Raw genomic sequence first — 12942 nt, 5'->3', positions numbered from 1 at the left:
AATGATCTTGTAGGGTTTTAGTGCGGGGTATGTGCGTTGAGCCGTGGTGAAGTTGTGTTTGAATGCATGTTGTAGGGGTCGAGTTTTATGTGAAAAAGTGGTGACTAGGGGAATGATAATCAACGAGTCCGTGATGGTGTCTGAGGTGAACGGTGTGCCGGTGTTGGTTGTGGGTGGTGGGGACGGGGGGGTGAAAACAGAATCCTGAGTGTTGTTACAATCAGGATCGGGAAAAATGGTGGGGTTAAAGGGCGGGTCAACATTCCGTGGGGAACTAGGGAGGGTATTAAAGGTAGGGTGGGGATGGGAAGGCAGGGTGGAATTAAAGGGCGGGTTGGGAAGGGTGGTGGGATTAAAGGGTGGGTCAACACCCAGTGGGGAACTAGGAAGGGGATTAAAGGAAGGGTGGGAATGGGAAGGCAGGGTGGGGTTAAAGGGCGGGTTGAAGGGACTTTTAAAGTTGGGTTTAGGCCTAGGGTTAAAGGGAGGGGTGGGGTTACAGGGAAGGTTGGGGTTGGGTATGGGGTCGGAGGGACTTTTAAAGGGAGGGTTGGGTTTAGGCCTAGGGTTAAAGGGAGGGGTGGGGTTACAGGGAGGGTTGGGGTTGGGTATGGGGTCGGAGGGACTTTTAGGGGGAGGGTTGGGTTTAGGCCTATGGTTAAAGGGAGGGGTGGGGTTACAGGGAGGGTTGGGGTTGGGTATGGGGTCCGAGGGGTTGGGTTAGGGTTAGGGTTAGGTTTGGGTTAGGGTAGGGTTAAAAGAAAAACTGGGTGGTCCTAAGGAGCACGGGCCTATTATTTCTGTGTTTTAAAATATAACAAAAGAATGGAAAACAGAAATACAAAAAAATGTGTTGAGAAATAATGTGTGTGTTTTTTTGTCTTTTGCAGGTGCTGTGTGGTGGTGGTGACTGAGTGGATGGTGCTGAGGATTGGAGTGGATGGTGCTGATCAAGGTAAGTGTTGTTGAAGGTGTAATTTATTCATTGAGTGAAGCAGGTCTTGTATGAGGTGAGGAGTGTTATGTTTTTTCATTCAGTCCCAGGGGTGTAATTGTGTTTAGCTGTGTGATCCATTTTCTTTCGGCGTGTTTCCGCTGTCCACTGGACCACCCGGACCCCGACTCCACACCAGATATGATGAGGTGAGTGACGGGGTGCTCCTGGAAGTGTGTGACGAGTGTTGTTTGTAGATGTGCCCGTGAGATGTTGTACAGATGTTGTTTGAGTCTAGTGTCTATTGAAGAGCCGGTTTCTCCTATATAATGTTTGTGGCAGAGGGTGCAGGTGATGATGTATACGACGTTGGAGGTTTGTAAGGTGAGGTTGTCCGGGACTGGAGCTGATGTGTGACTGTGAGGGTTTGTAATGAATTTTCTGTATTTATAATGAAGTGTATGAGGTTTGGCTGCTGGAGAGGGCATGGTGCTGAATTTGGTGTGTATGAGTATGTCCTTTAAGCTTTTATTTTTCCTGTATGCTGAAATGATCTTGTAGGGTTTTAGTGCGGGGTATGTGCGTTGAGCCGTGGTGAAGTTGTGTTTGAATGCATGTTGTAGGGGTCGAGTTTTATGTGAAAAAGTGGTGACTAGGGGAATGATAATCAACGGGTCCGTGACGGTGTCTGAGGTGAACGGTGTGCCGGTGTTGGTTGTGGGTGGTGGGGACGGGGGGGTGAAAACAGAGTCCTGAGTGTTGTTACAATCAGGATCGGGAAGAATGGTGGGGTTAAAGGGAGGGTCAACATTCCGTGGGGAACTAGGGAGGGTATTAAAGGTAGGGTGGGGATGGGAAGGCAGGGTGGAATTAAAGGGCGGGTTGGGAAGGGTGGTGGGATTAAAGGGTGGGTCAACACCCAGTGGGGAACTAGGAAGGGGATTAAAGGAAGGGTGGGAATGGGAAGGCAGGGTGGGGTTAAAGGGCGGGTTGAAGGGACTTTTAAAGGGGGGGTTGGGTTTAGGCCTAGGGTTAAAGGGAGGGGTGGGGTTACAGGGAAGGTTGGGGTTGGGTATGGGGTCGGAGGGACTTTTAAAGGGAGGGTTGGGTTTAGGCCTAGGGTTAAAGGGAGGGGTGGGGTTACAGGGAGGGTTGGGGTTGGGTATGGGGTCGGAGGGACTTTTAGGGGGAGGGTTGGGTTTAGGCCTATGGTTAAAGGGAGGGGTGGGGTTACAGGGAGGGTTGGGGTTGGGTATGGGGTCCGAGGGGTTGGGGTTAGGATGAGGGACCAGGTTGGGTGTAGCTCTTGGGGTGGGCAGAGAGGGGTTAAAGGGAAGGTTGGGTTGGGGTTTAAGACGGCGGATGGAATTGAATATGGGGTAGAGATGGGGTGTTGGATGGAGTCCCGCAGCAAGGTCCCGGGAAGGTTCAGGGCTAGGAGGGGGGTTGGGGGAGGATGCAGGATACGAACCCGGTGTAGGGTAAGGGGAGGGATTCGGGGGGGATGGGGAAAGGAGGGAGAGGGACCGTGCTGCGGGTTGTGTATGTATTGATGCTTGTGTTTGGAGTGTAGGAATTGTGTGTAATGTGTGTGCCGTGTGTGTATTGGTTGTGTATGTGTCTTTGTTTGGTGCGGTGGGTGTATGTGTGGGCTGAGTGGGAGAGAGGGCTGCCAAAGTGTCATTCTTGATTGTGCGCAGAAACCGTTTGGAATATCCCCTGTGCCTAAGTGCGTGAAATAGTGTTGAGATGGCTATGTGTAAATCTTCTTTGTGAGAAGATATTCTATGAAACCGGATTATTTGTGATTTAACTATGCCTTTAAACGTGTGTTTGGGATGGTAACTGTGTTTGTGTAATAGGGCGTGTGTGTCTGTAGGTTTAAAATAAACGCGTGTCTGTAATGTCTTATGTGTTGTATTTATTGGGTGAAAATATACAGTGGTGTCCAAAAAGTGAATTTGCTGTGGGTCAATTATGTATTTTACTGTTATTGACGGGTGATGTGAGTTGAGTATGCGTATGAATTCCGTGAAATGTTTGATGTCGTGTGGCCATGCTCCTATGATGTCATCTAAAAATCTGTAGTAAAATGATGGTTGTAGTGGACACTTTGACAGCGCTTCTCTCTCCCACTCAGCCATGTATATGTTGGCATAGGCGGGTGCGAACTTTTTGCCCATAGCTGTTCCCGATATCTGTAGATAGTGTTTATTGTTAAATAAAAAGTCATTGCTGTCTAAACTAATTTGGAGTAATTGTAGAATGTCCTGATCCGGTCTATTGGGGTCTGGGTGTTTTTGAAATAATGACTTGACAGCCTGCACACCCATAGTGGTGTTAATGTTGGTGTACAGGCTGTCAACGTCAATGGTGAAAATGTGTGTGTGGGAGGGAACAGCTATGGGCTTGAGCTTCTCCAGGAAATGGTAGGTGTCTTTGAGGTAACTGGGGTGGCGGGTGGATAGGGGGTTGATGTAATGGTCAATGTATTCCGATATGTTATATGATTCGCTGTTGCAGTCCGAGACTATGGGTCTACCAGGAGGAACTTCAAAGGGAATGGTCCAGGTGTCCGGTTCTTTATGGATCTTGGGAAGTAAGTAAAATAGTCTCTGTCGTGGTGTGTCTGGTCCGTATAAGTAGTCCCGTTGTTTGGCTGTAATGTATTGTCTGCTGTAAAGTGATTTGATGATAGTCCTGAGTTTAACCTGTGTCTGTGGTTGTATGCTATCCGGTATGATCTTGTAATGTCTGTTGTTGTTTAATTGCCTGTTTGCCTCAAAGATGTACTGATGGTTATCTAAAATGACTATCTTGGATCCTTTGTCCGCTGGTTTGATGACTATGTGTGTGTTGTTTTTAAGTGTTTGTAGTGATTCTCGGAGTGTGGTCGTGAGGTTGTCTTGTCTGTCCGTCTGTGTGTTGTTGTAGTCCCGTAGTGTCCTTCTGTCTGTCTTAATAAGGTGCCTGATATGGTGATCCACCTGGGAGAGTTTGGGCTCCCAGGTGGAGGGATTGATAAATGGCAGGTGAGTGTCATTGTCCGTGAAGTCAAAGTAGTCCAAAATCTTGAGTCGTCTGTGGTATTTGTGAATGTCCCTTTGAAGTTCCTCCTGGTCAAAAGTGGTGGGGCGGGGAACGAAGGTGAGGCCTCTCTCCAGCAGTGCTATTTGTGTTTGTGACGGATGAAATGTTTTGGATAGATTAAGTATGTTGGAGTTGGGTGGTAGTGGTGCATGAGGGGGCTGAGAGACGGAGAGAGGGGGGCCAGTAGATGTGTGTGTCGTTAATGGATGAGTGGTGATGTTGGAAGTGTCCGGGTTGTGGGTAGGGGTGATTATAAATTTAGCTGTGCACACCAGTGTGAGAAAATTGCTGTTGCTGTTTCCGGTGTCCAGTGAATGGTGTCCCTAGTGGTGCGGAATGAGTCCTTCGGTATTTCAAAGAGTGTGGGTAGATGTGTGCTGATGTATCCATTCATTATCTTGATGTTTTGTTTCTGTTGTGGGGTGAGAAGTGGTGAGTGGTTCATGATGGGGACATAGATGGTGGCGTTGGGGAAAGTGCTCTGGGCTTCCTTGTACATGCTTGCTAACTGTTTCAGTGATGTCTGGTATGGGTCGTGGTCCTTGTTGTTGAGACCCACCGAGAGGACCACCACCTCTGTGTGTGGGTGTATATCAGTTTTTTCTAGAACCTTTTGGAAATGATAGAAAGTGGCCCCAGGGTAGCTGTCCACCTGTGCCATAGGGTTCTGGAAGGAGGGGACTCTGTTGAGGTTAGAGTCCCCAATGAACAAATGGGACTTGGTGCCCTTGATCGTCCAGTCCGCCACCTTGCGTGAGGGGCGAGCTATATGGTAGGAGGGTTTGAATGATGTGTGTGCGTGAGAGGAGGTGGTTTGGCTGTGTGATGGAGGCTGGGGACTACATGTTGGTTCTAAGGGTGTGTGTGCGGAGGCGCCAAGTCGTGGAGAGTCCCCCACAGGCCCCTTGGTAGGGTGGAAAGGGGAGGGCTCAGAGCAGGCTTTCTCCAAAGGTGATTTGCCTTTTAGGTGCCCTTTCATCATTTTAGCCTGCAATGAGGGCCTGTTTTTTGAGGGACTCTCCTGTCTGGCGCCTGGGGAAGGGAAAAAAGAGGGGGTTAATGTGTGTACAGTGATGTTTGGGCCAGGTTTCTGAGGGATGGGGGAGGCTGATGAGGGGGAATTGCGGTGACCTACGGGGGAGGGGAAGCTTGTCTCAGTGGAGAAAGCTTCCCGTGTACGTGTTTGTGTGTTAGAGGGGGAGTAGGTGTGTTTTTTGAAATGGGATTGAGTGAGGGACTTAGTGGTTAGTGTGGGGGGAGTCCTAAGTGTGGTGGCCAGAAGGGGGATCTGAGATGTGCGTGCGCCTAAATTAAGTGTGTACTTGTATGTGTGAGCGGTTCTGGGAAGGAGTGGGAATTCTGGTGATATCTGTGTGTTGTGAAAAGAAGTGTCTGTGATGTGTTGTTCGGTGGGTGTTCCTATGTGTGTGCTAATTGTTTCATTTTTTGTAGGTGTGTTTGTAAGTGGCTGAGGTGGCGGTGGAGCTGGCAAGGTGGCGGACTGGACGGTCGGCAAAGGTAGGTGCTGGGTTGTGATCTGGTGTGCAGGTGAAGCTGAAGGTAAGGTGACTGGTTGGAGGACAGGTGATGTTGGAGATTGGACTACAGGTGAGATGAAATGTGTGGTGCATGACTGTTGAGTTGTTGGGTGTGGTGTAGTCGTGTGTATGATGGGTGGCTGTTGTGTGGGTAAATGTGTTGTGGGAGTGGCCACAGGTGTAGGGGCCATGTCTGTGTGTGTAGTAATGAGTGGCTGTTGGGTGACTGTATGTGTTATGGTGGTATCTATGTGTTCTGTAAGTAAACGTAGGGTGGATGAGTGTGGTGCAGTGTTGTTGACTGTGTGTGAGACAGGTGGCTGTGGAGAGAGTAAGTGTGGTGCAATGTTACTGACTGTGTGTGTGGAAGGTGGCTGAGATGATGAGGGTGATGCAGTGTTGTTGGCTGTGTGAGGTGTGTGTAGTGTAGTGTTATTGGCTGTATGTGGTGTGTGTGTGTGTGATGCGGTGTTACTGGCTGTGTGTTGTGTGTGTTGTGTAGTGTTGTCGAGTGTATGTGGTGTGTGTGTGTGTGATGCAATGTTGTTGGCTGTGTGTGATGTGTGTTGTGTAGTGTTGTTGATTGTATGTGGTGTGTGTATGTGAGATGCAATGTTGTTGGTTGTGTGAGGTGTGTGTAGTGTGGTGTTGTTGGCTGTATGTGGTGTGTGTGTGTGTGATGCAGTGTTGTTGGCTGTGTGTGGTGTGTGTTGTGTAGTGTTGTTAGATGTATGGGGCGTGTGTGTGTGTGGTGCAGTGTTGCTGGCTATGTGTGGTGTGTGTTGTGTAGTATTGTTGGGTGTATGTGGTGTGTACGTGTGTGCTGGTGATGCAGTGTTGTTGGCTGTGTGTGGTGTGTGTTGTGCAGTGTTGTTAGACGTATGTGGCGTGTGTGTGTGTGATGCAGTGTTGTTGGCTATGTGTGGTGTGTGTTGTGTGGTATTGTTGGGTGTATGTGGTGTGTATGTGTGTGATGGTGATGCAGTGTTGTTGGCTGTGTGTAGTGTGTGTTGTGTGGTATTGTTGGCTGTGTGTGGTGTGTGTGTGTGTGCTGGTGATGCAGTGTTGTTAACTGTGTGTGGTATGTGTTGTGTAGTATTGTGGGTTGTATGTGGTGTGTGTGTGTGTGCTGGTGATGCAGTGTTGTCGGCTGTGTGTGGTGTGTGCTGTGTAGTATTGTTGGCTGTATGTGGTGTGTGTAGTGTAGTGTTGTTAGCTATGTGTGTTGTAGTTTGCTGCTGAAGGAATGACTGTGGTGTGTGTGGTGGTGTGGTGTCACTAGCTATGTGTATTGTAGATGACTGTTGAAGGAAGGACTGTGTTGGTTGAGGTGTAGGTGCCTGTGATGTAATAGTATGTGTGGAGATGCTGGATGACTGTTGGCTAGGTGTCTGTGATTTAAGTGTGTCTGCATATGTCTTGCGTGGCTGTTGAGTGAATGTGTGTGATGCAGGGATGGCTGTGTGTGTATAAGTGGTAGTAGTGAGTGGCTGATGTACAGATGGATCTGTTGTGAGGGTGACTATGTGTGTAGTGGCTGGCTGTTGGGTGGGTGACTGCGGTGTTGGAGTGGTCCTGTGTGTCTGTCCGTGCTGTGTGGCTGAGGGGAGTTGTAGAAGTGTCTCTACTGTTGTAATGGTTGTCTGTGTGAGTCTGTGTGTGTACCTCTTCTGTGCCCACCCCATGGCTATGTGCAATGCAGTGGTGTTGAGTGTGGGTGCTGTGGGAATGAGTGTCTGGATGGTAGTGTTGTAGTGTGTCTGTAAAATGCCCAGGTTATTGTTCATCCATAGTGTAGTGTTGTCTGCAACTAAAAGTGTGGTGTGTTCCGTGGGTGAAGAAGGCCTGATAAAAGAAGTGAGTTTCCCCACCTGTCTCATCATGCCTCTCGGGTGAGTCTTTGTTAAAATGGCGGCATTCATGATCTCTCCATGGTGGACTGCCTGTATTATTTTAAAATATAATTTTGCTGCTTGCCTGGTGGCCTCATCCGGTGCCTGACCAGTGGGCAGAGTGTTGTATGTGCTGTGTGTGTAGGTGTTGTGTGTGTGCGTGTCTGCATGGGTGTTGTGTGTTTGAGTATTGTGTGGCTGCGCATTGGGTGGATGCATTCGTTGTGGATAAGTGTTGTAGGCCTGGGTGTTGTGTGACTGAGTGTTATGTGATGCAGTGTGATGTGGATGAGGATTACGGGGTTGAGTGTTGTCTGGTAGGGTGTTGTGTGCTGAAGTGTGATATGTGTGAGTGTTGTGGCCCTGGGTGTTGTAGGTCTGAGTGTGGCGTGGTTGAATGTGTTGTACATGAGTGTTATGTGGGTGAGTGTTGTGTGCATGGATGTTATATGGATGAATGTTACGGTATTGTGTCTGGATGGAAGGATGTGGTGTTCTATTGTAGGTGTGTGGTGTTCTAGGTGGTGGATGGATCTGTGGGTGAGTAATGTGTGAATGGAGGCTATGTGCAGCATTATTGTGTGCATAGGTATTGTGTGAGTGAATGTTATAGTGTTGTGTCTGAGTGGCAGGGTATGATGTTCTATTGTAGGTGTGTGGTGTTCTAAATGGTGGGTGACTCTGTAAATGTAGAAGTGATGGCAAACCTAACAAAGATGGCCTAGCTACACTGTTAAAACCGCTAACTAAACTGCTGGTGTGCTCTCCTGTCTTAAAACGCACAGCCGGCCTACCTCCCCGAGGGTACATATTTAAAAATCAGAGTGGGGTAATCTGGACAGCTGTGGTGTTTGTTAAAAAGCTGCCCAGACAGGGCCCTTACCGCCTAGTTTTTGGTGTTTTTCCAGCTGCCAGGGCGTTGGTGGTGGGTTTCCCAGGTCCGGTCCGTCTCCTCCTCTTCACCTCTCCAGGCTCAGGACACAGTGTTTAAGATTCCAAAGTGGAAATAGTAAAAATGTTGTGTTCCTGGTGTAGGTAAAAAGGGCCCGGGCCTGTAGATGGATATTAAAAAGAGAAAAAGCAATCCTGGGAAACCTTTGCTGCAGAGAGTCTAAAAAGAGCCCTCCCCAAACTGATTTTAAAATTGTAACTTTATTAAACTTTAAAATCAAATTATCAATGTCCAAACTCAAGGAGATAAAACCAAATGTGCATAAAAAGATAAAACCCGACGTTTCGCAGTAATTTCTGCTTCATCAGGGGAGATAGGCTCCCAGGAGAACACACCAGCTTTTATGAACTAGCACCCTTGGGAGAGGGGCGTGCCCCTCTCCCAAGGGTGCACCTAATTGGCCCTATCTGATTGGATGATACATTGTCCCTAAGCTATCCCTATGCTATGCCTAATTTCTAACTGGTTCTCTAAGCTAACTGGTTTCTGTGATTGGTTCATTTGAATTGTGTGATGTCATGGAGAGATGGATATGGGTAGGTCCTGGTATATTTCCATTCCTTTTATACAAGATTGCCAGAGGTTTGTGCAGAGGTGGAAATTTTCAGTTGTGTGTGTGTCATGTGCAATGCATTATGGGTGATGTAGTCTGTGAAAATATGGGGATGTGGACCCAAACCAAATAAATACAACTGTAACTCAAAAAACATATATATGGGTGTGCTGTGAATATTGGGTACCTCATGGAAAATGTGTTCTATAAAAGGGTGCTATTAAAATCCAATAAAATCCAAGTTGTAACAATAAAACCAATTGTGTTATGTGTCCCTGAGAAGGTAATGTAAGTGTAAATGTAACTAAAATAACTTATATTGTATTGTAGATGGGTGCGTAGTGTCCTGTCCGGTGGATCACGGAAGATGTCTTGTGTATGCTGATGGAGATATGGTAAGTATACTGTATGTTAATGTATATATGTGGGAGTCAAAATGTATTGCAGATCTTAAAAATAGGTTGTGTGTTGATATTGTTTCATGATCATGGGCATGATGAGACAGGTCTAAAAGATTAAAATAAAATAAATATGATAAAACATTGGGGGAAACTGCACAACTAGACTATAAAGCTTAAAATTGTACAGTCATCTAGTTTCTCTTTTTTCCTTTTTTAGGTGTAGGTAAATACTTCAGCCACTAGATGTCGCCATTCTGCCCCCTCTTTATTGGTAAGTCTATTTGTACAGATGTGCTAGATATGGTATATCGGAAAATGAAGTGTTTCAGATGTTTGATCTAGTATTCTGGTCCTGATGTATATCTGTGCATGTGGTGTATGTGGTAGTGTGTGTGATGTTCCTTATGGAGGGATAATCAGTGAATGTCATACAGTTTGTGTAAAGTTGATGTGATGTAAGAAATGGTGCTGTGTGTGGTGTATGAAATGTCTGTGGTGTCCATCCTGTATGAGTGTCAGTGTGTACAATGTGTGTGGTGCTAGTCTAGTGCGAGTCCTGGTGTCCTGGTGTGAAAGTATGAAGTCTGGTGATGTGATTCAATGTGTAGTAGGCTGTCCCGGTTAACAGTGTTCAGCCTGCTGGTTTCTCTATTTGTGCAGTGTAAGTGTAGTGTTCTAGTATATGATGAGTGTACTGTATATATTGCTGATATGATAGATGGGTGTATCTGGTGTGTACAAATGTAGGTATGTGAGTGCCAGTGTGTTGGTGTTAGGGTCATAATGTTGTATGAGGTATGTAGAGTATTCTATCCTGTCTCACTTATGTGGTGCCTTATGTCTGGGGTGTGTCTGCGTGCTGCTGAATGGAAAAAGTTTACTCTGTGGGGTTGAAGAGTCATATATACAACAATTTCAAAAGCACACAGTCCAACAACACATCACAACCATCATAATGCTTTTCTCTTGGCTGTTATGGATCCTAAGGGTTTATTGCTGTTGTAATGAAAATATTATCTAAGGCACAGGTGGGCCACCCCGGGGCCTTAACTGTAGTTGTTGTGGTTGTTGTTTTGCTCTCAGTGGATCCCAACCTGGTGGCCAGCGGACAGCGGGTACTTCTTGTGTATTGTGGTGAGAGGTGAGTGTAAATACAGAACTAAGGCTAAACAACAGAAATAATGGCTCTGGCAGGGTTAGGTTTGGGTTAGGGTGGGGTTAAAAAGAAAAACTGGATGGTCTTAAAAAGCGCGGGCCTATCATTTCTGTGTTTAAAAAAATATATAACAAAGGACAGGAGGGAAAACAGAAATACAAAAAAAAAAAAAAAATAATGAAATAATGTGTGTGTTTTCTTTTACAGGTGCTGTGTGGTGGTGGCTGAGTGGATGGTGCTGAGGATTGGAGGACCAAGGTAGGTGTTGTTGAATTTGTTCTTTAGTGTGTAGATCTATGTGCCAGTATGTAAGTGTGTGCGTGTGTATGGATATATAGTCAGGTAAGTTATGTGTGTGTATATTACTTTAGGTCATGTATGCGTAAGAGTATGTATGAGTGTGTACATGTATATGTTCCAAAGTGTTGTGCAGTAATGTGTTTGTTCTTTTACAGATGCTGTGTGACGATGGATGAGTGGATGGTGCTGATCAAGGTAAGTGTTAATTTATTTATTGAGTGAAGCAGGTCTTGTATGAGATGAAGAGTGTTATGTTTTTTTCATTCAGTCCCAGGGGTGTAATTGTGTTTAACTGTGTGATCCATTTTCTTTCGGCGTGTTTCCGCTGTCCACTGGACCACCCGGACCCCGACTCCACACCAGATATGATGAGGTGAGTGACGGGGTGCTCCTGGAAGTGTGTGACGAGTGTTGTTTGTAGGTGTGCCCGTGAGATGTTGTATAGGTGTTGTTTGAGCCTAGTGTCTATTGATGAACCGGTTTCTCCTATGTAGTGTTTGTGACAGAGGGTGCAGGTGATGATGTATACTGCATTGGAGGTTTGTAAGGTGAGGTTGTCCGGGACTGGAGCTGATGTGTGACTGTGAGGGTTTGTAATGAATTTTCTGTATTTATAATGAAGTGTATGAGGTTTGGCTGCTGGAGAGGGCATGGTGCTGAATTTGGTGTGTATGAGTATGTCCTTTAAGCTTTTATTTTTCCTGTATGCTGAAATGATCTTGTAGGGTTTTAGTGCGGGGTATGTGCGTTGAGCCGTGGTGAAGTTGTGTTTGAATGCATGTTGTAGGGGTCGAGTTTTATGTGAAAAAGTGGTGACTAGGGGAATGATAATCAACGGGTCCGTGACGGTGTCTGAGGTGAACGGTGTGCCGGTGTTGGTTGTGGGTGGTGGGGACGGGGGGGTGAAAACAGAATCCTGAGTGTTGTTACAATCAGGATCGGGAAGAATGGTGGGGTTAAAGGGAGGGTCAACATTCCGTGGGGAACTAGGGAGGGTATTAAAGGTAGGGTGGGGATGGGAAGGCAGGGTGGAATTAAAGGGCGGGTTGGGAAGGGTGGTGGGATTAAAGGGTGGGTCAACACCCAGTGGGGAACTAGGAAGGGGATTAAAGGAAGGGTGGGAATGGGAAGGCAGGGTGGGGTTAAAGGGCGGGTTGAAGGGACTTTTAAAGGGGGGGTTGGGTTTAGGCCTAGGGTTAAAGGGAGGGGTGGGGTTACAGGGAAGGTTGGGGTTGGGTATGGGGTCGGAGGGACTTTTAAAGGGAGGGTTGGGTTTAGGCCTAGGGTTAAAGGGAGGGGTGGGGTTACAGGGAGGGTTGGGGTTGGGTATGGGGTCGGAGGGACTTTTAGGGGGAGGGTTGGGTTTAGGCCTATGGTTAAAGGGAGGGGTGGGGTTACAGGGAGGGTTGGGGTTGGGTATGGGGTCCGAGGGGTTGGGGTTAGGATGAGGGACCAGGTTGGGTGTAGCTCTTGGGGTGGGCAGAGAGGGGTTAGGGTTAGGGTTAGGGTTAGGGTTAGGGTTAGGTTTGGGTTAGGGTGGGGTTAAAAAGAAAAACTGGATGGTCTTAAAAAGCGCGGGCCTATCATTTCTGTGTTTAAAAAAAATATATAACAAAGGACAGGAGGGAAAACAGAAATACAAAAACATTTTTTGTGTTGTGAAATAATGTGTGTGTTTTCTTTTACAGGTGCTGTGTGGTGGTGGCTGAGTGGATGGTGCTGAGGATTGGAGGACCAAGGTAGGTGTTGTTGAATTTGTTCTTTAGTGTGTAGATCTATGTGCCAGTATGTAAGTGTGTGCGTGTGTATGGATATATAGTCAGGTAAGTTATGTGTGTGTATATTACTTTAGGTCATGTATGCGTAAGAGTATGTATGAGTGTGTACATGTATATGTTCCAAAGTGTTGTGCAGTAATGTGTTTGTTCTTTTACAGATGCTGTGTGACGATGGATGAGTGGATGGTGCTGATCAAGGTAAGTGTTAATTTATTTATTGAGTGAAGCAGGTCTTGTATGAGATGAAGAGTGTTATGTTTTTTTCATTCAGTCCCAGGGGTGTAATTGTGTTTAACTGTGTGATCCATTTTCTTTCGGCGTGTTTCCGCTGTCCACTGGACCACCCGG

The sequence above is a fragment of the Osmerus mordax genome, chromosome 11 (assembly GCF_038355195.1).
Source record: "Osmerus mordax isolate fOsmMor3 chromosome 11, fOsmMor3.pri, whole genome shotgun sequence".
Taxonomy (NCBI): domain Eukaryota; kingdom Metazoa; phylum Chordata; class Actinopteri; order Osmeriformes; family Osmeridae; genus Osmerus; species Osmerus mordax.
This window is presented reverse-complemented; position numbering follows the sequence as displayed.